The sequence below is a fragment of the Chenopodium album genome, chromosome 22 (genome assembly GCF_948465745.1).
Source record: "Chenopodium album chromosome 22, dcCheAlbu1.1, whole genome shotgun sequence".
NCBI classification, from domain to species: domain Eukaryota; kingdom Viridiplantae; phylum Streptophyta; class Magnoliopsida; order Caryophyllales; family Amaranthaceae; genus Chenopodium; species Chenopodium album.
Window position 1 is genome coordinate 10,912,773 of NC_137855.1, and position 25,306 is coordinate 10,938,078.

The window sequence follows — 25,306 nt, forward strand, 5'->3', positions numbered from 1 at the left end:
ATACATAGATATAGATACATAAATATTTCACTTTGAGGATAAGTGACTGTGGAATATACATGCTTATTTATCTAAGCAGTAGATGCAATTACCTATGATCTATCACCATTAAGTCGCGTACAAAGGACTCCTTATTTAGGGTTGTCACAATCTTTCTTGCTTCTTTTGCAACATACAACACAATAACAAGTACATCTACATCAAAGAAAAAAGTGTAAATAGCTTTTAAGTGATAAGCAAGATATATACACATGCACATATTGTATATAGAAGCACAAATGGATTGGAAAAGAAGCTCAGATTTATTGTGTACCATGTCTAGCATCATCATCAGCAACTCTTGGAATAGAAGCAAGGGATTGGTATTTTGGAAAGACTATTTCTCCTTCAGGATCCAAGGATTGAATGACAGTTCTACTTCCCAATACCATCTGAAATGGAAGATCTGATTCCTTCTGTCTATATTGGGGATCAAGTGGCCTAACCAAGGCATTAGCAATGTCATAATTGCCTCTAAACAGAATCACATGTTTATACGCTTCAACTTGATCACCAAAGAGTGTGAGCATCATGCGATTTTTCTAGTACACAAAACACAACAAGAACATGTAATCACACATCCACACATAATGATCTATAGAAAGCATGTTGTGCATTTGCATGTGGACTATTTAGAATATACCTTGTCATCCTGCACTATTATGTACTGGTATATGATCTTCTTTTCAGATTTTTGTGGCCGACCTTTTTCCGCAATAAAGACCTTTACTTTAAACGATTTGCTTGACGCGTTAAGTTCATTAAGAAACCGTCGTTGAGGTGCCATCACAGAACTGACTATTTCAAAAATACCAACAATATATAAGAATTTGAAACACACATACTGTGTTAGAAAGTATATTATAGAATCACAACCAATTTATGCATCATAGTTGGCAACCATCACCAAACTAAATTTCATTTTAAAAACTACTATGTTAGGACTACTCATTATAATGATAGAACACATATTGTACACATAAGTCGATTTGTTTATAATATATAATTGTTTGCATGCATTGTAGTTTTTTTTTTTTTTTTTTTTTTTTTTTTTTTTTTTTTTTTTTTTTTTTTTACTGCATTTGCTCTATAACAAAATAATTTACTTGGCTATAATATGGTTGATAAACACACTGATTGCAAAGCTTAATACCTAAGTCAGTTAAATAAGCTAGTAGCCAATTTTTTTTTTTTATTTTTTAACAATGATAAAGAGGAACTTAGCATTATTTATTCTGAAAGTAACATACAAATGGTGGACAAACCTATGACTAAATAATTACTAATTCAACTCAATTTGGCAAGCATAATAACAACAATTACGTTAATAAATCACGGGAAGTATAAAACTGATCATCACAATAATTAGATAGAATTAGCTTGTAAAGTATTGAATTCAATTAAATCAAAGCACTATTATAAAAGAATGCACAGTATAAATATAAACCACTGGTAAATGAATTACCATTTATCTTAATTAATCCATCTTTTATAGGATCGTTTTTTCATACCAACACAGAACTAATGTTAAATTGCAAATTTTAGAGTGTTAGGGTCCTGTGATGATCTAATTACCGCCTAAATATATGGTAACGCATTTGCATTAACAGCATGGACAATAACAATAGCGAAATCACATAAACAGCTAGCATTTCGACAAAAGATACCTTTTTCCTACATATATAGTATCCAATGATTTATAATAAATGCTATGATGTTTGCATATGCATAAATTGGCAATTAGTTAGCAAATTATTGGGTCTTAAATTGACTGTACATTTCAAATAAAGAAATTGAAAGGTATATGGTCTCTTCATACCTGACAGTGGACTGAGCCAAGGAATGTGACAGCAACGTTGGCGTTGAACAATTAATTATTCTACTGAGCTCCTTCTTCTTGCTTCTTTAGATTAATAGTCTAGCTTATGATGTTAATTTGAGCTCAATTGTAGCAACGAATTTATAGGGACCTCAATTTACTGGAAGCTTAGCAAAGGGTACTCTATTCAAAGTTACTGTGTGGCTAAATAGTGGTCTGCTGTTTTTTTTTGCTTAAAATCAGCATTCAATGCTCCTAGTTTGTCTAAGATGATTTTTTGTGATATGTAGGCTGTACTTTAACTGGCTTATTTTATGATGTGTTTGCATACTTTCTTTTGTTGGATATAGAATTGTACTTATGCGTTTTAGAGGAAGTTACGTTTAATTTGCATTGTCTACGAATTATCGTTAAAATACGTGACTCGTTAAGAGTATACGCTAATTAGCAAATTACAATTTATTATTCTAATTACCTTACAATATAAGATTGATCATGATTAAGCTTAGAAATTTTTTGCTTATTATTTAGTCATATTTCTTGCTATATTTCATCGAAAAATACAAGGTCATTTAATTGGACTACACAAAGACAAATATACCACCGGGAATTTTAAACTATGGTAACCTAATAAACTCAGTTGCATTAAGTTTCGTTGCAGTTAAATCGAGTTTTACTCTAATCTTTTCAAGAAAGCTGTCAAAAACTGACCCTTAATGTAGAATTGATCATGATTTAATTTTCAGATTTTATGCTAATCATTTATTCATATTTCTTGCATTATATCATCGGACAACACGATGCCACTTAATTGAGCTACGAAAACATGACCATAAATTTTTAACTATGCTAACACAATAAGTTCATTTTTATAAATTTCATTGCAGCAAATAAAATTGTACTATAGTTTTTTCAAGGAAGCTCTAAGAGTTCATGGTCAAATGGTTTTCCTTAACTCCCTCCCTTTCATCTATTCTGTCTTTCTGCAAAATCCTATAAATATTTGTCAGCAAACTCCAACCTAATCTAATCTATATTTCTGTTTGTTTTCATTTTTCTCTCTCTCTCTTCTTTTTTTTTTTTTTTTTTACCCTTCCTTCAAAACTATGTGGCCTTGTTTGATCATACCATTTAGAAAGTTTGTCATCATACTATTAGGTAATACATGTAACATGCCTGGAGCAATGTAACATTGTCTTAATTGCATTAAACTAAAAGCTATGCACTCAAAGAAAAGTCTGCAGACATATGCATATGCATATACATCTACTTTATAGAAGCATTGTCTCTTAATTTTTCTAAGCTGACTATTAGTCTTTACATAGAAACAAAATATTAACTTGCTTTGCAATTCCAGAACTGTAGATTGGTTGCTATGCAATTGCAGATTAGATAAATACTCTAGCTTCAGCAACCTGAGAATCATTGACTCCTTGGTTTAGCCCTGTACATTAGATACAACTGTAATTTTTCGAAACATGGTAGTGCAAGAGTAAATCTTAATTTAGAGCAAAAATAGAATATCTAAAATATTTAAAAAAAAAAAAAAGATTCATAACAGAAAGACTATTGACAATGAGAATAAATACCAGTAGTATAGTAAAATATAAGGAGCTAGTGTCTTATTATCTGATCACATAGTTAACTAATTGCAAGCAGTCTGAGAATGTCATTATAATGGAAGCAAAAAGTGCAAAACAAAATATGTGAGAAAAATTCCCCTGAATCCTTTATATAAATGGCTTATTCATACCTGAAAATCACATGACACCTGAAGATGAATTTCTACACAGTGATCAAAGTGTCCTGCAGCAAAAATCAAGCAGACCTGCATGATTGTGTTGTTACACCAGCAAGTATTTTACTATCAGCTGTTGTATCTATACACCACACAGCATAATAAAGGGCATAAGTACTGTAATAAAACAGCAGGAAGCTATATTTTCTGTTACCTGCTCCTATAGCTATACAATTCCAGCCATTTTGAGAATGTCATAAGATATGACATTTCTGACCTGACCAGAATGTTCCTGATCATCCTGTGATTCAGTAATTACACTGACATTAGCTGCCTTTTGAGCCCGCGAAAGGGCAACATATAGCTGTCCATGCGAAAAGCATGATCGTGGGAGATAGATTGCAACCCTACTAAGTGTTTGTCCTTGTGCCTTATTGATTGTCATAGCAAAACTCAGTTTCAAGGGGAACTGTTTTCGTTGAAACTGAAAAGGATATTCTGAAGACGCAGAAGGTCTTAGGTTTATCCTTGGTATTAACACATGCTCTCCTTTGTTCTGCCCAACAGCAATCACACACTCAATAAGATTAGGAAAGAAACGCTTGCATAATAACCGTGTTCCATTGCACAGGCCCGATGATGGTAAAAGATTTCGCAGCAAAATCACAGGACTATTTATCTTCAACACAAGTTCATGAGGGCTCATGCCTCCAGGGCAAAGCTTATTTATGAACTCAACAGGATAAATAGAGCAGTTATCATCAATTACTGAATCATAGCTCCTATATGTGACCACCTCACCTGGATACTTATCAATCAATACTGCATTTATAACATCCACATCTTCATTCATTGGCGTTAATATAGCTCTTGTTGTAAAGATATCTTCACTAAATGGAGGCATATCCATTTCAGGAAATGCAGCTGAAGTTAGATACACATTCTGTGGCACAGCAGCATCACAAGGCTGGACAATTTTTGATGGCAATTCAATACATGCATTTTCACTTTCCTGCAGCTGGCCATTTCCAAGAGCCAATAAAAATGAAGCATATGCTGGATCATGCCTAGCTCGAATGTTCTCTGTTAGCTTGAATTTTATCAGCTTTGGCCACAAATCAGAACAAACTAAGCTTGCTGCGACTGCTTCTCGTTGGGTTTTTCGTGGCACAACAGGTAAGACTTGCCTGAAATCCCCTCCAAATACGACAATTTTCCCACCAAACAGCAGCTCTGGGTTGCATATATCCCTAAGCAAGACATCAAGAGACTCGACATTCTCTTTTTTTGCCATTGAGGCTTCATCCCAAATAATGAGTGTAGTTTCTCTGAGCAATGCTGCAAGACTTCCCTGCTTAGGTACATTGCATGCAAGAGATTCATTAGTATCCAAGGGAATTTTGAAACGAGAATGTGCAGTCCTTCCTGAGGGAATGTTAGCTGCAGCTATACCCGATGTTGCCGTTGGCAGGACAATTTTATTCATCAGCCTTATCTCTGCATACAATGCATTATATAAAAAGGTTTTTCCTGTTCCACCAGGTCCATCAATAAAGAATGCTCCATGCTTTTGTGTGGTAACATAATCCATGATGACATTAAATGCCTCTAGCTGAGCCTGGTTTAATTTTGCTCTGCATTCTAAGCATTGCTGTGGTATTGGAGCATTTAATGCATCTTCAATATCTTTTGTCCTCTGTATTTCATCATCATCTGCATCTACTAACTGGTCTAGTCCAAATACAGCAAGTGAACTTCCCATAGGCTCGACTAACCATTCAAGTGATTTTACAGTAAGATGTCTGACCTTAGCTGGATTAGAAGCATGCTTATGTCTAAAATCTTCAGACAAGAAATGATAATATTTCATCCATAGAGAAAGAGGGTCGCTAGGTTGACAAAAGATAAGTATAGTAGCAAAAAGCTTACGAATTGCATGGGGCATTTGAACAGCACAACCTTCCTGTAAACATAAATCAACCGAATTATCTTCCTCCAACAGTCCAAGCTTCAATGCAGCCTGCTGAAATGTACTACACAGTTGACCATTTACTGTTCGCAGTGCTTCAAATGATGTAGGCCCCCTAACATTGTGGAGCAGCAACCTCAGAAAATACCTCTCACCTTCAGATGGTCCAACAAATGCCAATCTTCCAATGCTAATCTTTTTGTTCTGCCTTTTGTTCCAGCGCTTAGTTGATGCATTCCATGTATAGTGCTCACAGAACTCATTATACAGCCATGTTGCTGCAGAGCCTAGCTTAGCATTCATGTTAAAAAATTCTGTTAGGCAAGTTCTTGAACGTTTATCATCTGACACCACTGATGTTAGTCGCTCATAAGGCCTAACATTGATAGTTTGTGAGTTAGGTAGATGTACAGGAAGAGGCATAACTGGAGGATGCATCTCATAAAGATCAAAGCCAAATAGTCTCCAAGCAGCTTCACAGGGTGAAACCCATCTACCAGACTGATATTGTTGTATTTCATCATGAACAGGTATGTCATCTCCAGATTGCACAACATTAAAAGATATCTTATCATGCCCCTTATAGACATACTTATATAAGTACTTAACTGCTGATATTGTTGAACAAACCTCGACATTTAAATGGCAATCAAAATAAGATAATAAATAGGGGTTATATGGAATGACCCATCTATTATCCATGGGAGTTTTTCGAACAGTGACTATTTCTCCTGAATTCTGTCTTCGATACAGTGGATATCCATCTGAGTTATTTTTTGTCTCATCAGAATATTTTTTAGGATAACCATACTTGCAATGACCTGGGCTCTCTTTGTGCTTCATGCAGGGACACTCTGGATTAAGGTGACCACATGGACCGTGCATCATATGCTTAAGTACGGTCTTCCTTAGATAGCTATTGCTAACAGGAGGTATTTCAGCACACACAAATTTGTCATAGTCAGCAGGGCATTTGATCTTATACTCTGACTTCAAAATGATGAGAAAATGGGCATGTGGCAAGCCTCTTTTTTGAAACTCAATAACATAGATCATTGCTGCGACCTCCCCAAACACGTTCTTTTTTTTAATCAAGTGTTTCAAAGCAAGCACTTTTGCTCTAAAGACTCTTGCAACTATATCCGGTCTATTCTGTGCTTCTTCTCCAACAGCAAGCTGTTCTTTGATTTCAGGCCAATTAGCATTACATGTCATTGTCACAAATAAATCTGGCTTCCCAAATCTCTGAACTAATGACATAGCATTTAGATATCTCTTCTTTAAATCCCGAGGTCCACCAATAAATGTTGGAGGTAAGATCACTCTGCGTCCAACATTTGCTGCACAATTTTCCCCAGTTTCAATAGTATCAAGTATTCCTTGATAAAGATCAGCTCTTATAGTTTGCTGATTTTTACGAAAAAAATCCAAACGCGTATTTTCCACCTTCACATACATATCAACAATATACTGCTGGAAGCATCTCCCTGCTCTAAGCAGCATATTATTGGGGCGACACTGAAGTTTGTAGGCATAGTATTCCCTAGCTGAAATTTGCCTATCAGATTTTGATGAAGCTCCATTCGCACCTATATGTATACAAAACAACAACAGATAAACCAAGCAACACATAATCTACAATATATGCCCCATCAAAATACTACAATTTTACCTATACCCTATTCAAGTGCTGCATTTTTTTCAATAGCCTCTCAATCACCCAAGTGATTCATCCTATACCTAGTATCTTGTAGTTTTCTTTAAAAAAACAAACATCTAGTATTCCTATAAAAGGCATCAATAGCGGAAGATACTTACGTCTGGCCTCCTCTTCCAACAAATCTTCAGTAGAATGTACAATGCATGAGGAAACAGGATCTGGTTGAGTCTGCAGCTGCTGTTCTCCACCCTTAGACATTTTTTTAAGACCCTGAGTCCAACCACAGTCACCATAGGGAAAAAGTAGTGGATACTGCAATGGATCGTAACATCCATAATAATGCATGATCCTATGAGATGAATCTTTTTGCCCTGTAACCAAAATGTGAAGACTTTCTGATTCACTCGAAGAAGTGTTCTCTGGCCAGATGACAGCAACTTCATCTGTGGACGGAGCATTGTAAACGCGCTGATCTGGTACTGTTGTCTTATTAAGCATAATCTCTGTAGACTCAGTAATTGAAATGTCTTTCAGTGATCGGAAAAACCTAGCATAAGGATTTAGGTCAGTAACTCTCATAAGAATAGCCAAGACATCTTTCCTTAGCTTTGGAAAACAACGCAAACGTTTCTCAGCTTCAACCTGACCATCGTAAAAATAAAGCTGCATATATTTTGGCCCCTTATCTCCAGGAATCAAACCAGAAAGGTTATGATAGATTTGCCCATGCAATTTAAACACATAGATTCCCTTTTTTTTCTTGGCATCAGTTTTGCCACCCAATGACGTGAAAGCAAACATATTGTTATATAACCTTATATATCTTCTAAAATGCTTTGCATCCTCCTCCATAGAAGTGAACAGCCTCACCAATTCAGGAGGATGTTCACTTGCTGCAATCTTAACTTCACCATCACAGCAGCAGAAATGTAGCGTCTCAAAGGCAAATTTAAGTGCCCTACACTTGCAGCATCGAGTTGGCTGGGGAAGTTTATAGGCCTCTGCAGGTAGTTTCTGGCCAATCACAGCATCAGGGACCTCTGCTCACCACAGCATATATTAAATTAATGAATTGAAAAAGCAACACACACAACAGAGACTGTAAATCTGAAACTAAATGCAATTACTTATGACAGGATGCCTTGTGCGCGGTATCTTTGCAGCCTTAGCAGCAGGTTGTGCCTGAATCCTAGAACAAGTAATTCACATGATGAGAATCATTTTTTTTTGGCTTGTCAATGGGCATGAGCAGCCACTCTACACAGTTCATAGCTTACATAAAGCTACCTATGATGCTGCATATCCTGTCTACATAATTTTTGGTGAATACAGAGCTTATAGAGAATGATTCAACTCCAAGGTAAAAGCATTGTAATTTAAACAGCTAACAACCTTAAAATGAAGGTCAAAAAAAATTTCATTTTAAGTGCATATCTATGATATACCTTTCTATTTGACTCTGAGTTTCTATTTGTAAATTCCTTAAGCGTTTGGTATTGTAGCCACCCGAAGATGATGGTTCTCGTAAAAATCGATCTACAATCACTTGTCATATAAAGGTTACAAAAAACACTACAATGCTATTCTAACAAACTGAAGACATATTAGAGCACTTACTCATATCTGAACTAATACGTTGGTTCTATCTACTCAAAACCATAACCTTTAAGTGTAGCTACGTCTAAGAATCCCATGAAACAGATAGCTGCAACAAAACAATATCCTTACTAAACAAATGAATAGGAAAGCAATACTAACCAACGAAGTATTTTCATATGCATTTAGCTCTAACATGATATAATAATCTGTAAGAGTAAATTATTTGCAGAATCCATATGAAAATAGAGCTAAACGCACTGTATAAGCAGACATATAGTTAAACTCAGATACTGCAAAGTAGTATACTACAATAACATGTAAAGGCAAATCGATTACTAAATCCATACGAAAACAAACCTAGCTGCATTATATAATTCAATATACAGACAAATTCAGATGCATAGTCCACAAAAACAAGGGAATCACCAGAGTCATTACATTACATAAAGTCCTAGCTATTATTTCCAAACAGAAGGCGATACATGATTAGTTCCTACACATACCCGACACCATAAACTACTAAGGCAACATAACCTAATACCCCAGCAAAAGAAGCAAGACAAAAGACATGCACCACCCTCTATTTTCACTCCTAAACTTAGCCTATCTAGTCCCTCAAGAACTTTGCACGCTTGAAGCAGCCTTTGAAATCTTCTGGCACCGGAAATACTGAGTGCATTTCACAACCAGCACCAGCAACATCATCTGTCTCTGCATAAATGTGGCGCAAGAGACGCTTCTTAGGAGGCAGAACAGGTGGGATGGATACGGGCACCTGAAATTCCTGACCAAGAGGAGTGAGACAGTCCTGCTCAACAAGCACTGTAGAGGGTTCAAGCTGCTCTTTAATTCCCAATACACGCTCCTTCACACTCAAATAGCTTTCCCTTTCCAAGGTACACAAAATAGCATCAAACCTAGCCGTTGTCACTTTATAGTTAGCATCCACTATCACAAGGTTAAAGACATCGGTGAGGTAATCGACAGCCTTTCTAGCAAGGCTCTGCTTGGCTTCAGCCACTGTTGAGCCATAGTCACTAAACAAGCATCGAAACCCTATGCCATCTCGATGAGGCATGATAGTAAACCATGAAGTGTACTGGTTGGCAGAATGCTCAATAGTCTCAATCGGAGTACACCTTATATCAACTGCTCTAAAGATTGCCCTTAAAATAACCACAAAATCAACAACTATCTTCTTGTGCTTGTTTCCAAGATCAGTGGGAATATCTTCATGCATGTTGATTTTGGGTTCCTCCCTCTCAATTCGCTCAAGCTCTTCTTTCTTAAACCAAAATAACTGACCACAGCGCTCATACATTTGCTTCCTTAGGTAAGTCACATCTTCAATAACTATCTCATATCTCTTCATGAGATCATACACAGCCTTTCTAGCAGCCACCTCACAAGACTCTTCTATACTCTTAGTATACCCACCAATGTAAACAGAAGCGATGGGACCACAGTCTGTCTTAACAACCACACAAGCAATGCTTCCAGGTTCATCAACAAATTGGTAATCTGGATCAGGGAAATTCAAATAACTGGTAATCTGCTTCAAGAGAGGACGGAAAGGCATCACTACTTGTGTGGATGGTAAATCCATCACCTGTAAATAGGGGGAAACTCTTAATTTAAATGTATAGTAACAAAAATTACAACACAGGACATACATGCAAATGAAGGTGATCATTTCCCTAACAGCAGCAACCACCTCCTAGACTATACACTCCAACAAATACTCCTCTAAAAAAATGTATACCAACCAAAAGCATCTATATAGAAACCAAGAATAAATAACTTAAAGAGTCTACATAACCATACATGACCATACAAACATCTATAATCTTAGACCATAGCCAAGGAAATATATTGAGCCTCTACACCATGATTCTTACTCTATGAAAATCCCCCTCCCTTCCTCCCCCCCCCCCCAAAGCTCATCAAAAAGCATGACACTATTCACATCACTTGACATCTAGCAGCTGGTCCCACACCACAGCACACACATCCTTTCTACAATATATTAGATCAAAACAGCAAAAAACAAAAGGCAGCCATAAAGGCACGCCCAATGCTTATAGATAATGACCATCTATTCTACATAACAGTATACACAACAAAGCACAAAGCATTTGCCCCCAAACCAGACAAGCAAAGACAGAACATGCTATCAAAACAGACCAAACAGCAGCAAAAGCAAACACATCACAACGCATGAATCCAAAAACTATATAAGCTTATTTTGATCAAGCTATGTGTAACCACAACGATATAACCACGACAGATAGATAGACAAAGCAGCACCAAATTATACACCATCAATACAAGCCACTACTAAACTAACACAGCAATAAACAAAGCATATATCAAAACTATCCAAACACCATCAACCACAAGCAAACAACAACAGCAAACACAAAATATCTATAACCACAAAGGCTATGAATTCTACTATGTCCTTGTCATACTCCTGCAATGCATAGGAACATCTAATGTCATGGCTGATCACTTGTCTGGCATAGCAAATAACTGGAAGTTCTAGTATGACAGGGTCCATACAATGCTGGTGGTTAAGCAAAAACCACATCAGAAAGATTGTATAGCTTGTAAATATGTCGCAGTAGCTAAGTTACCTGAATATCTCTTGGCTAGAACTAAGGATCTGCTGTATACTTTTTCTGTTAATCCTGAGTCAAAGCAAAATAGAAACCACTAAACTTCAGAATGCAGAGCACATTCTCTTTTCCTACAGAAACAAGCCTATCATATATATATATATATATATATATATATATACAAGCACCCAAATAACCTGTCTACAATTTTTTCTCTCTAATCTTTTAAAAAAAAATAACTAATAAAAAAAAGGAAAAAAAGGAAAAAAAAAAACAATTAGCTAAACTCCTACACACTAAGCAACATCAATAAGTAACACTCACAACAACACCAATGCCAAAGACCATAGTACATATTCAAAGCTATATATGGATAGTCAAATGACCAAAATACTAACACATAACTTGACTCCTTAAAACAAGGAAGACTATATCATCATAACCAAGCAACCTCACTAACTTACCTAAGCATAATCAAGCAAACTCACTGACCCAGCCCACTATTGTCCATCTCTCCACATCCCTCACCACTGCCATCCTCTTTTTCTTTAATTTTTTTTTTCTTTTGTTACGTTTTTTTTCCAGACATTTTTTTTATTTTTTTATAAAAAATAAAAAAGATTAACTAAACTCAATTAAAGAACAAGGTGTCCTAATGTGCAAAAAATAACAGACTGCTATCTTTACAATAGCAAACCAACATTCCACACACCGAATTAATCACCCCCAAATACATTCACATATGAATCAACAAAAATAAAATTAGAAAACGCTAATTAGAATAACACCCCACACACCTAACAATCACCATTAATTTTGGCCATAACTTTTTTTTTTTTTTGAATAGAAATTTGTTCATAACTATTACCATTAAATTTGTTCTTCATATATCAATCAACACAAATGAAATCGACAAATTTTAACTAAAATGGTTATTAGCTATTAACCCAACATCAAAGCACGCCCTAACTCTTCTAACATTTCCAATCCACCACATAAAGGAAACAAACAATGTCCATACATGGCAGCCTGATTAACTATAAATAATTGATTCGCTTAAATCTTAAATAATTCTACCATTTTCCTAACAAACTAAATAAAAGGTCAGGAAAAAGTCAACAACACAGAAACGAATAAATATCCTCAGTGTAGTATCAGTCTTAGTTTTTTTTTTTTTTTTTTTTTTTCCTTTTTTTTTTCCTTTCTTTATTCAAGGGAAAAACCTAAGAGTAATTTACCAAAAAGGGAGGGGCAAAACCGGCACTACACTATTACTTTGAAATAGTAACACATGTTGTGGCTTTTGAAAGGGTTGTAGATATATATATATATACATATATATATATATATATATATATATATATATATATATATATATATATATATATATATATATATATATATATATATATATATATATATATATATATATATATATAGGGGAGGGATCCGGTGAGAATAGGTTCTTATGTGAGAACATTTCTAATATATGAGAACAAATCTAAGCCTTAGGATCAAACGATCCAACGGCTCTAATAAAACCAATCTTTTCATCAATATACTTGTTAATCAGAAAAACAGAGTGAAGAAACTACGAGCTTCAATTTCAATGAGATTCAAGGATTTCGAACACAATTCCGTTCGATTTTTGTCAGATTTCAGCAATAGCAAGAATCAACAAGCTTCATAGATTATTCGGGTAAATAATCAACAAAAGTTCTGTTAGATTTTTCCTTAATTTTTGTCAGTAATTTTCGAATTTCATGGTTTGAATGTTGGATTTTTGTTATAATTTTAGTAATGAGTGATCTTAATTTAGTATTTTCGTTAAAATTTACAGATTTGATGTTCTAATTTTCGATTTTAGTGTTCTGGAAAATTTTAGTGTTCTTATGCGATTTTTCGATTTTTTGCTTCAATTTTTTGCTGCGATTTTGTTTGATTATGTTTGCTGCGATTTTGTTCGATTTACTATATGATTTTGTTTGATTATGTTTGCTGCAATTTTAATTCTTATGATTTTGTTTGCTGCGATTTTGTTCGATTTTCGATTATGTTTGCTTTATGTTTGATTATGTTCCATTTTCATCAAGCATTTGTTTGCTTTATGTTTGATTATGTTCCATTTTCATCAAGCATTTGTTTGCTTTATGTTTGATTATGTGGAGTGCTTTTTTCTTTGATGTGGAATTTATTAAACTTAATTGCTTGGATTGAATTTATTTTTGCAGGTTCATTATATTAGGTTGACAATTATGGATGAACAAGCAAATAATGAAGCAATTTTTTTTATAAACTTGGATGTTTTTATGTACAACATGTTCCAAAATCGTAGAACATGGTTGAAAATTTTAGAACATGTGTGTATAAAATTGGAACATATGTGTATAAAATTAGAACATGTTGGTAGGAAAACAACGGAAAGTAATAAATGAGAATGTTGATGAGTGAAATTTGATAAATAATTTGGATCATTTGATTTTAGAACAAATGAGTAAAATTTTGGAACATGTTTTGATTTTTCTAATGGGATGTCTAAAATCATGTGTTCTAAATATTTGATCATGTGTTCTAAAGTTTTAGTCTAATGTTCCAAATTATGCTGTAAATAATTAATTAAACTTTAGTCTTAAATCTATGCTCTAAATAATGTCTTCTGTTCTGATTTAATCATGTGTTCTAAATATTAAATCATATGTTCTAAAATTTTATTCATTTGTTCTAAATTTTTTTTAACTTGTTAAAATTACTTTTGTGCAGAAATAATTAACAACAACGAACAACTTGATAATGTTTCTAATGCCAATGCAAGTGTGCCAACTACTCCTACAGTAGTACCTATATTAACTCCCGGAGGAACAAAAGAATGGTTTCCTATGTGCCGCAATGAGTTAAAACCTGCAATAGGAATGAAATTTAATAGTGTTGATGAGGGTGTTGAATTTTATAAATCATATGCACTTGCTGCTGGTTTTAACACTAGGAAGTCTACCAGTAAAAGGCATACAGAGAAAAAATTGGCATTTCAATATGTCTTATGCAACAAACAGGGTTTCAAGGAGAAGAAAAAGCCTATTGTTGAGAGTATTCTAAATGATAAAGAAGGACAAAGCAAGGAAGGCAAGATTTCAATAACAAGAAAAAGATTAGTCACTCGTGTTGGGTGCAAAGCTTTAATGTTGTAAAATTTATTTTTAATATTATAAAGTTTTAGTCTAATGGTCCAAATTATGTTTTATAAACTCATTACCTTTATGCTCTAAATAATTAAGTAAACTTCAGCCTTAAATCTATTCTCTAAATAATGTCTTCTGTTCTGAGTTAATCACGTGTTCTAAATATTAAATCATATGTTCTAAATATTTAATCACGTGTTCTAAATTTTTACTCATATGTTCTAAATATTTAATCACGTGTTCTAAATAGGTACTGCTATATTTCGTGTGTAATGAAATTTGATCTTCTTGTTCTAAACAAGTGCAACATGGCATTTACTCCATTTACAAGGGTTGATCATCACAAGAGTTGCATCACTTTTGCGGCTGGTTTCATAGCAAAGGAAGATATTGAATCATTTGAGTGGTTGTTCAAAACATGATTGTGTTAGTTTGGCAGAGGGCGATGATGAAGATATCAAAGACCTTGTGATTAATCTTCAATGATTGAGGCTGAATTTGGAAGCTAAGAGGAATGCAAGAAGTAATGTTGAAAATAATGCTACTAGCATATGTTGTGGGGAATTGAGTCACCATGATATTCAAAATTATCCAAAGAAAGTTAGATAATACTTAATGATTTTAGAACATTTTTTTGAATCTGTGTATTGAATAACACTTTTTTTTGTAGTATAAAAATGATTATAGTTTGAATTTAATACATATACTTCGTATGTATTGAAGTTTAGAACATATGACTAAAAATTTAGAACATATGACTAAAAATTTAGAACATATGAGTTATAATAAGTAATCATGTGTGTTGTATGTTTCCGATGCGATTTCAAAATTTTAATTTAGACCATATGATTAAAATTTATCACTTAAATTCTTAGTTCTTGAATACATAAGTACTATTTTTTAATTCATGATATGTGTTTTGTATGTTTTCGATGGGATTTCAAAATTTAAAATTTAGACCATAATGATTTAAATTGGTGGGAGGGTGTGCTGCATGACTTTAAATTTCATTCAGATGTATTTGGGTGGGAGGATATTAGTAAAAAAAATGGAATATATGAGTTTTAATATAAAAAATATGAGTTATAATTTAAAACATATATAAAGATATAATTTAGAACATAAGGCTAAAATTTTAGAACATATGAGTAATAATTTAGAACAAATTTATAAAAATTTAGAACTTATGGGCTTATGGGTAAAAAATTAGAACATATGACTAATATTTTACAATAACATGCTATATTTTTGTTCTAAGGGGATTTCTAAATAGCAATTTAGAACATAAAAATTTATATAACATTATATATTTTCACATTAATATTTATAGCATATGGATAAAAATTTGGAATATATGAGTATTAATATATAATAAATTGTATTTTTATATTCTTGCATGCATAACAATGAAGTAGATCACAAAAAAGACAAGACAAGCTTATATATTCGAACACAACCTTTTAGAAAAATAGTTTTAGTATAATTATACTATATAAAATTCTACATGCTATTTCTAAAATTTTATTACAAATTATTTTCTTTCGCCATTTTCGTGATCTTGAAGTAATCTCATGATGTAGTTCATTTTCCTTGTGTGATAATATTTTAGCACAAAAATCCACCCTCAATTTCTTCATTTGATCGATCTGCAATATAATAAGATAAAATCATTAGAATTTGGTATCCGCTATCCCATTTTTTAATTTACATCATTATAAAAAAAAAAAATAGATTTACACAACTTACATGATTCAATTAAATCTGCTACTTACATTATACAATTTGGAACTTATGAGTTTAAATTTAGAACATATGTATAAAAATTTAGAACATATGAACATGCGTAATACTATAAAACAAATTACATCATTCAATTTTGATCCACTATCCCACTTGGTATATCTTTCTCACCATGATATGTTTCCATGTGTTTAAGCAAAAACAAGCCGCAATTATCATTGTTACCATTGATTCTTTAACTCATTTTTTTAATGTCCTAGTTTTGAAACTAGAAACCTCTTGATCGCATTTTGATCTCTTGGTTGACAAGAACACGGCAAAAGCCCTCAACTAAAAATTAAACATTAAAAAAAGTATTAGAAAATGACATACGGAGTACAATTCCAAAAAAACTGGTAAATATTAAGAATGTATAAGTAAACATGTTAAGAGCATAAGTACTATTTGGAACATGAATTTTTTTTAAAGCAACTGATTTAGAACATATGAGTATAATTTTAGTACATGTGATATAAGAATTAGAACATTGAAATAAATGTTTAGAATATCTGATTCTAAGCACAAGTAAATGAGACAGATAGATATTACCAAATTTTTTGGTTTGTTGTTGTATTTGTGCCAAAAAGAATTTTTATATTCCAAATATCGGTTGTCAATCATGCCGAGAGTCTTGCTCAGGAAATTCACACAAAGCACATCGAGAATATTCACCGAAAAGAGATTTATCAAACAATAAAATGTTTCCATTTGAGTATAATTAATTATAAAGATAGAATCAAATTTATCAAAACCTAATTTACATAAACAAACACAAATCCACTAATTTCAGAACACGAAACCAAATATTTAGAACATCAAAAATATAAAAATGTGAAATTAATTAAATTTTCCTGAACATCCATTAATACCTGGAAATTATCTATAACTCATAAATCGAATGAAGAATTGAACACATCAAACTAAAAAGATAATGTTAAAAAATTAAATAATTGAAAAGTAGACCCAAATTTGAAATTATACATATTGATTTAAACCCTAGATTGTGAAATTGATTTATGATGATTACCTTAATTAGAAGTGGCTTCAATGGAGGAGTGTTGAGCAATTAGGTTTTGATGATTATAAACTAATGATGATTATCTATCTAACGTGTATGTTAAGTTGTGCATAGAAAGAGCAAGTTATGCTTGGAACAGGATACAAGGAACCTGAGTAATGACAGGTATATATGTAAGGAACTTGAGCAATAGAGGATAAGCAATAGAGGAACAAGAACAACGATAAGTGTTATGGTTGATAAGCATGATGATGGCTAAGGAACCATGAAGGTAACTATGTAAACATGTGTTTGCATATGTTAGCTTCATAAGGTAAGTATCCTATACATATATAGGTCATGTATGTGTAGGAGTCTTTTAATTTAGTTTAGTTTTCTTTATTGTTTTTATAAATGAAAAAACTAACCTTTTGAGTTACTTTGTTATCCTCAGAAGTTTGCTCAGTTTGTCATCATTAAAAAGGGGCAACTTGTTGACCCTTATGAGGTTTTGATGATGATGTTAAGAATTGAGCAAACTTCTATTTAATAAGGATTTTCTAGTGTTGTGATGTTTGCAGATTCAGTAAGCGTTGAGGGCTGAAGTAGGAACTGAAACAGAGGAACTTTAGAAGATCCACGAGGATACAAGTAAAGTTAGAAGAAGAGTTCCAGAAATGGAACTTCCAGAAGTTTCTTAACAGGAACTTCGAAACGGGTGTAACGACCTGGTTCTGGTGTAATGCTGGGGCAAACCCTAAGATCCAAAATATATCAAGACTACAGGATTCCAGAACAAGAGTTTCAGAGAAGCAACATGAAGACAGAGAAATAGAAGTATATTGCTCTAGGATTCATGTAAGTATGTTGGACATAAAAGTCGGTCTGGAACAAGTCTATATGGAATCAAGGTGAACTCCAAACAGTTAATGAAATTAGAGTGACTGACTTGTCAGGAACTCAGAGACTGTCAGAGTTCAGGAACCTAATAGGAACTTAAGTATGCACATCGTTAAAAGTCGGTTTTAATGATATATATATTTACCTAATACGTGCATATCTTTTAGGGATTTGGTTTTACTGAATAAAGATATTTATCTTCTAATAAATCCCTTTTAGAAAAAGATAAATTTTGTTTAAAAAGTATTTTTAAACTAAAAGATAAGATTGGAATAAAAGCTGATTTTATGTTAAGTTTATCTTATTATTGACAGATTTTATTCTTAACAAAAAGATATATTTTCGGAAAACTTGTTTTTAGAAAATATCTTTTAAACTTATCTTTTCAGAAAATCTATCTTTTTCAAGATGAAATGAATAATTCGAGTGTACTATAAATATGCTCATATGTATTCATTCAAAGTTGAGGCTGACGAAGTGTAGTGGTCGTGCTTAATGGTTTTATTCTTCACCACGAAGCTAAGTCAGTTCTCCTGGTCAAAGTTCCTATCAGGTTTTGGTTACAGTACGTCCAAGTGAGTTCCAGACAGGTCTCGAGTGTCCAACATATTAGTTTTATCTCTTTATTCATAGATATGTATTTAGGGATATTCAATGAGATCTTGTAATGGGAAAAAGGGTTTTGAGTGTTTTGTATTTTGGGGTGAGATTGTGGATTCTCTTAAATTCACACAAGTGTATGAGTTTGAATTCTCTAAAATTCGAGTGGTAGTTAGTCACCCCGAGTCTGTCTTGGGTTGCAAGTGGGAAAAAGGAACCTGAGTGTGTCTTAGGTCGAAAAAGGAACCTGAGTGTGTCTTGGGTCGAAAAAGGTGCCTGAGTTTGTCTTAGGTCTGATAGGATAGGTTCTTATCAATTAGCAAGTGTCTTAAGAGGAACTTGCGAAGCAAAGGTCTGTGTTATAGGTTGTACTAGGAGAGTTGCCTATTATAGTGGAATTTGTTTATAAGTCCCAATGGACCGAGGTTTTACTTCCAGTTAGGCACTGGATGGTTTCCTCGTAAAACTTGCTGTGTGCTTTAAGTTCCTTTACGCATTAATTGTTTATTTCCGCTTAAGTTCCGCGATTGGAACCTACTACCATTCACCCCCCCTCTTGTAGTAGTTCATCTAAACTAACAATTGGTATCAGAGCCAGTGCTCTTGATAAACCGGGCAACCCCGAGGAGCAAGTTCCAGGCTAGGATGGATATCTACAAGGGATGCAACAAATGGAACTCAACCCTAGAACGTTCCCAATACCACGTGAAGACCAAAGTCTGCTTGTGAAGCAGAAGTGATTCAAAGATGAACATCTTTGAGGTAAGTGTCTCGTCTTTGAAGTCTTGATTATATGCATGATATTATGTGTAAAAGTTTCTTGCAGTATTTCTAGTTAAACTTTGGATTTTGTTTTGGAAGTTTGTAAATCAATTTTGTGTAACCTCAAATCTGATTTATAGAGTGAAAAGTATTTGTCAGATTTACAAATTGATTTATTTTTAAAGGTTCGGTAAACTAAAAATAGTTCAAGGAACGTATTGTGTAGAATTATGCATATTTGGTCTCTTGGAACTTGGATTACCTCTGTATGGAAACTTAATTCTTTGGGCAAGGTAATGAACGTATATTTTGAATATTTGCCAAAGAATGACCTTATCATGTGTATGTGTTATTCTGAATATTTATTATGTAGACGCATGATTTTTATTGTTAGTAAAGATAGTTGATTTAACCGTAGTTGTTTTAATTATGGATTATTGACGTCAATTACTAACATGAAGGTACCCAATATATATTGGGTAACCAAAGCCAAAAGATGACTGATTTTGCAGGCTATATGAGTGGAGACAACTTATTAATAACGATGATCTTTGGTTGTTTGTATATAAGGAATTATGTGCAAGTTCCTTTCACTAGAAAGCCTTTATAAGAGGTTTATAGTAGGTGAAGCGACAATATGGATAAGTGTGTAAGTCACCTATACATCTCTTTGTAAAGATTGGTCATGTGCTTTTGGTATGTATTAATCCTTCACAAATTCCTATTGAAATTCAATTCCCTATTCTTATGAAGGTTATTTGTGAATGGATAAAAAGAGAAGTTGTTTTGATTTTTATAATGTATATCATGACAAACTAACTTCTCTTCTAGTTTTGTGCAAGTTATTAATGATTGTTTTATAGGTTTGTCCATTGAGACAAATTGGTGCATAAAAGTTTGTTCCATTAGGAGCTCAGTGCTTAAATTGGTTGGAACTTGGTGAACTTGAAATGATAGAACGAATTAGGGATACAGGAATAACAAAGCTTCTATATCAAGGTGCTATAGGAGTTATTGTATACGTTCCTGTAAAGATTCTGGTTCAAGTTCCTGTTAAGTTCTTATTATTCAAAGTTCTTTGGAACAAAGCATTAATTCCTGTAGCAGACTCTTATGAAGGATGATGAGTTAAGATGATTATCTTTGGCTGCGTGTTGGAGATTCATCATTTCGTTGATGGAACGACATCTAAAAGGGAGTACTCTTACAGGAACTTTATGTTTCAACACTTTTATGCTTTAGGTTTTTTCTATCTCTTTTGACTAACCTACTGACATTTTAAAGGCACAAAGGAATCTCTTGGGTCGTGAACTTTCAGGTTATATCTTTTGAATGATAATATGAGGGACTTTGACAAGATGTTGAAGAATTTGAGATTAAATCAACACGTTCCTCTACCCAAGATACAATGGTCTAAAGGACCAGAAGGACATGTTCCAACTTTATGTCAAAAGGAACATGGAAGAGTTGAAGGTTTATAATAGGAGGGAACTCGCATATCTCGACAGCGAGGTTCCAAAAGAGATGATGATAGCCAAATCAAGGTATCTCTTACTATAAACCTACAATGGAAGAACTTTGACTTATAATACTAACACGAAAGGTAAAATTTCTACATAACAGGAAGTTAGTAAGTCAAGTTCCTATCCCATTGTGAATATTTTTCTCGTCGAGTTTTTAATGCACATTCTGGTTTTCAATTGCTTGTAACTCTATTTGTTTCATGGCTTCAAGATGACATCATCAATAAAGAATGGAAATGTCACATATGAAGGGAATCAAAAAGGGAACACATCATTTGTGGATCTCAAGGTGATTCCTAACAACAACCTGACATTTCTAGGTTTTATTGAAGATGAGATACTTCTATGCTTCAAACTGTGAACATGTAAATCTTTTCATGCTTGATAAACCTAGTAGGAACTCGATAATAGGTATATGTATATGTAAGTTCCAAACAGGTTAAGATCGAAAAGCATGAGAATCAGACACATGTTACATTCTCTTTCAACATCAGGTAGTTGGTAAGCAACACTAATCCATTGGATCTTAGTGATATGGATATGTTTACCATGTGATATGTAGAGACTAATTGAAAGAGATGTCTTGTTTATAAGTAATGAAAGCAAATGTGCACTTGGTTACTTTTCTTAATAGAAGAGACGATGAATTGTTTGTTGAAAGTCTTTTCTATCACAGGGTAAGTGGCTAAGTGTTCATCATCTATGAGATTATAGATCTAACAACGGAACCTAGTTCCAGTCACGTTTAGTGTTTGTTGCAGGAACACAGGTTGATAACAAGTTTCCAATTTTGAATCATGAAAGACAAGAAGAGAACAAAGTTATATACTAATGGTCTTTGCAGGTTCTTTGGAATAGTTTTCAATGCCTCTTGCTACATCATCAACACTGAAGCAATAGATCTTTGATTAACAAGACACCCTATGTTCCACTTAGGGATGTTTGATGATAGAAGTGCCAAGGCGATTTATCCATAAACGCCGAGAACAGCAAAACATAAAGAGTTTACCCTATCTTATTTAATGTGCAATAAGTGAACATATTTTGAGACTAACATGTTTGTTCCCATCAGACAGGTGATAAAAGGTGAACTCGCAAGTTCTTGAAGAACTATCTGAGTTCCTAGTAAAGAAATATGTCACTAAGAATAACAGCAAGGGATAGCTACATATGTTGAGGAACTTCGAGATGTTAAGTTCCAACTCATGCAGCAAAGTTCAAAGAACTCAATACAAGAAAGCAAGTTCCAACGAAGTTCCAGAGCTGAGATAATATTTGTTCCGACCAGCAATATCTCAACAAACTATGGAACTAAAGTGTCTTTCATGCATATGTAACCAAAGGGAAAACCTCAACAACCAAGGATCAGAGAAGAGCTCGAGATATCAACTGAAAGATGGACTTCATAACTCATAGTTGTATAAAAGATAAGTTTGTTTTTAAGGTTGATGTAAACATATAATTGGTTGTTATCAGGTTAGATGTGCAGCAGGAACTTAATAAGCTTAAAAGGAAGAGGATGCATGTCACATCCTGAACCTATTCTAGAACACCTAAAAAGGGTCGGAGATTAAAAAGGGTGTTATGGAAAATGCTTATTGAGTAAGGCACGTGGATGGAACAAGGCCAGGTTGGTTCTTAAAAGAAACAACCAATACAAAGGTATGTATTGTCTTTAAGGAACTTGTTGCGTGTGTAGCTAGACTTGAAGCAAATTGAATAATATTTGTTCTTGCTGTTTATATGGGATTAGAGTTGTACCACATGGATGTCCTGTATGTCTTGATATGAATTTTTGTAGACGTCTATGTGGAACATACTCTAGGATAGAATGCTATCCAAGTTCCTTCTTGAAAATTGAGTTTTAAAAAGTATCAATTTTTGTTTTCAAGATGAACTGAGTTATTAGTAGTACTTGTTTACATTGATATATCTCTGGTACTACTAACGAGCCATTGTGCATTGGTTTTTGCTAATTTATGATAAGAAAATATATTTGTAAGCATTAACCACTGACAGTGGAACTTGAGTTAGAAGTGGAAGTTCATATTAGATTCGAGATCATCAAGGAACATAACAGCCACTTCAAGAACTCCAAGGTAAGCCATCATATTCAACCAATGCTTTAAAGTTATATTTTTATTGGTAAGAGACTACATAAGATACAAGTTCCTTTTCACATGTCGGCATTAGATGAATGGAATTGATATATTTGTGGTATGAATGCAATATGTGAATTTGTGAATTGATTCTCTTATGGTTTTGTCTTGACTTGTCATATTCTTGTTTGTTGCTTAATAGAACAAGACTTGATGAAACATAACATGAGTATAAAGTATTTTTCCCATAAGTTATGTCAAGGTGGGGTTCCTATGCATGTAATACTTAAAGTAAAGAATATGCGCTTATTGTTTATGTGTCACACTTAATTCTTGTGTTGTAAAAGACATACTTACTTGCCTAAGAATATTAGAGGTCTCATAATAGAACTATGGGTGCTGTCAAACACGAAGTTCCTAAGTTGCCAAAGGAACAATGAAAGAAACTTTGATGGAACAAGACAGGTAAGTTCCCAGACCGTTTACACCTCACTTGTTTAAATTTCAGAGGGAACTAACCTATATTTTAGCCAACTTTCAAGCATCCACGTCATATATCTTCGATCGCAACATTATTCTACAACTCTAAGTTGTGTGTCCGTGTTGCATATACTTTAATTGTCCCATATTCAGAAGTCGAAGATTCTTATTCACCCAATTCAATTTCCTCTTTCCGTTCACACACTTTTACTTCTTATTCTTGATTCCCATGTGCTCTAAGTTTGTTGATCATCTTTTTATGATTTGATGAAACATGAAAAATGGTGATTATATTTTGAGGGGGAAGTTGAAGATAAATAAAGAAGTAAGTACTTGAAAAGGAAGAAGAATGGTAAGGGACTCAGGGGGAATAAGGCAGGAACCAAGAAATCAAAATGGTTCAGATCTGGTTGTGGAACTCAAGTGTATGAGTAAGTAATATCTTCATTGATTTAAAAATGTGTTATTCCAGGAAAGTATGCAAAATTTGTATAATGACACCCTTTAAAAAAAATAAAGAAAAGAAAAAGAAAAGGGTGATCAAATTTAATTTCCTAGATATCTAAAGATGAAGAATATTGACTTTGATGTGGAGTACTCGTATACTTGGTGAGCTAGTGAAGGAACAACGACAAACGTTGAAGGAACTTGGCTATGATGAAACTGAAATCTATTTAAGTTCCAGTATGCAGAATGTTCCTCAAAGTAGTTGGTGGTAGAAGTAAGGGAATTTGGTTATCAATTGGTAAGATGAATATGTGTTGTGTTTAGCAGGAGGTTCAAGAGTATGAAATGAAGAACAAATGTGGTGAACCTTATCATCTCAAAAGGTCTAAACGAAGAGCACAAATTCCATTTCATGTTCCCTCTACTTATTTTGTTCCATATGCTTCTTTATATATCCTTTGAATTTGCGCTTTCATTTGTCTATTCATGCAGTTCATTCCTAACTTTTTAGCTCTGATCTTTACTTGATTCTTAACCTCTTATTTGTCAAGTTCAATTAAGGGTTTTGAAGTTGGGCCTTTGGATTGTGAGTTGGAAATTAGTGTGAAAATGGCATCCGTGTTTGAAAAGTGAATACCTTGAGGCTTTTAGGAACAACAAGTGTTTAACCATTATATATTTACTTATTATATGGTGGTAGGTGTGACATATGACTTTAAGTGTGTATAATTTACAAAAACCAAACATGTGGAACAATACCCTTTTTGATAATGACAAAAGGGGGAAGAATATGTATGATGCTTATGGTATGCAGTAATTAAGTCTAAAGAAAGTTCTTACATCATGATCGTTGAAAGTATATATATATATTGATAATGATGTGTATTTCTAAGTTCCTAACTATGTTAAGTTCCTATGTATGTTCTTAACTTGTTCATAAGTTATTTCCTTGAAAAACTAAGGGGGAATAAATGTACAACGATTATCCTTTAATATGTGATAAGCATCATTAGTTTGTCATCATCAAAAAGGGGGAAATTGTTGAGCAATTAGGTTTTGATGATTATAAACTAATGATGATTATCTATCTAACGTGTATGT

General features: G+C 33.6%; 1 long non-coding RNA gene across 1 annotated transcript; it reads left to right on the forward strand.

Moving 5' to 3' along the window:
- The first annotated feature begins 13,018 nt into the window (after positions 1-13,018).
- LOC145606088 (uncharacterized) lies at positions 13,019-15,318 on the forward strand. Its single transcript, XR_014105208.1, has 2 exons — positions 13,019-13,141; positions 14,203-15,318. It is a non-coding gene; the product is annotated as an uncharacterized LOC145606088 (long non-coding RNA).
- Positions 15,319-25,306: the final 9,988 nt, after the last annotated feature.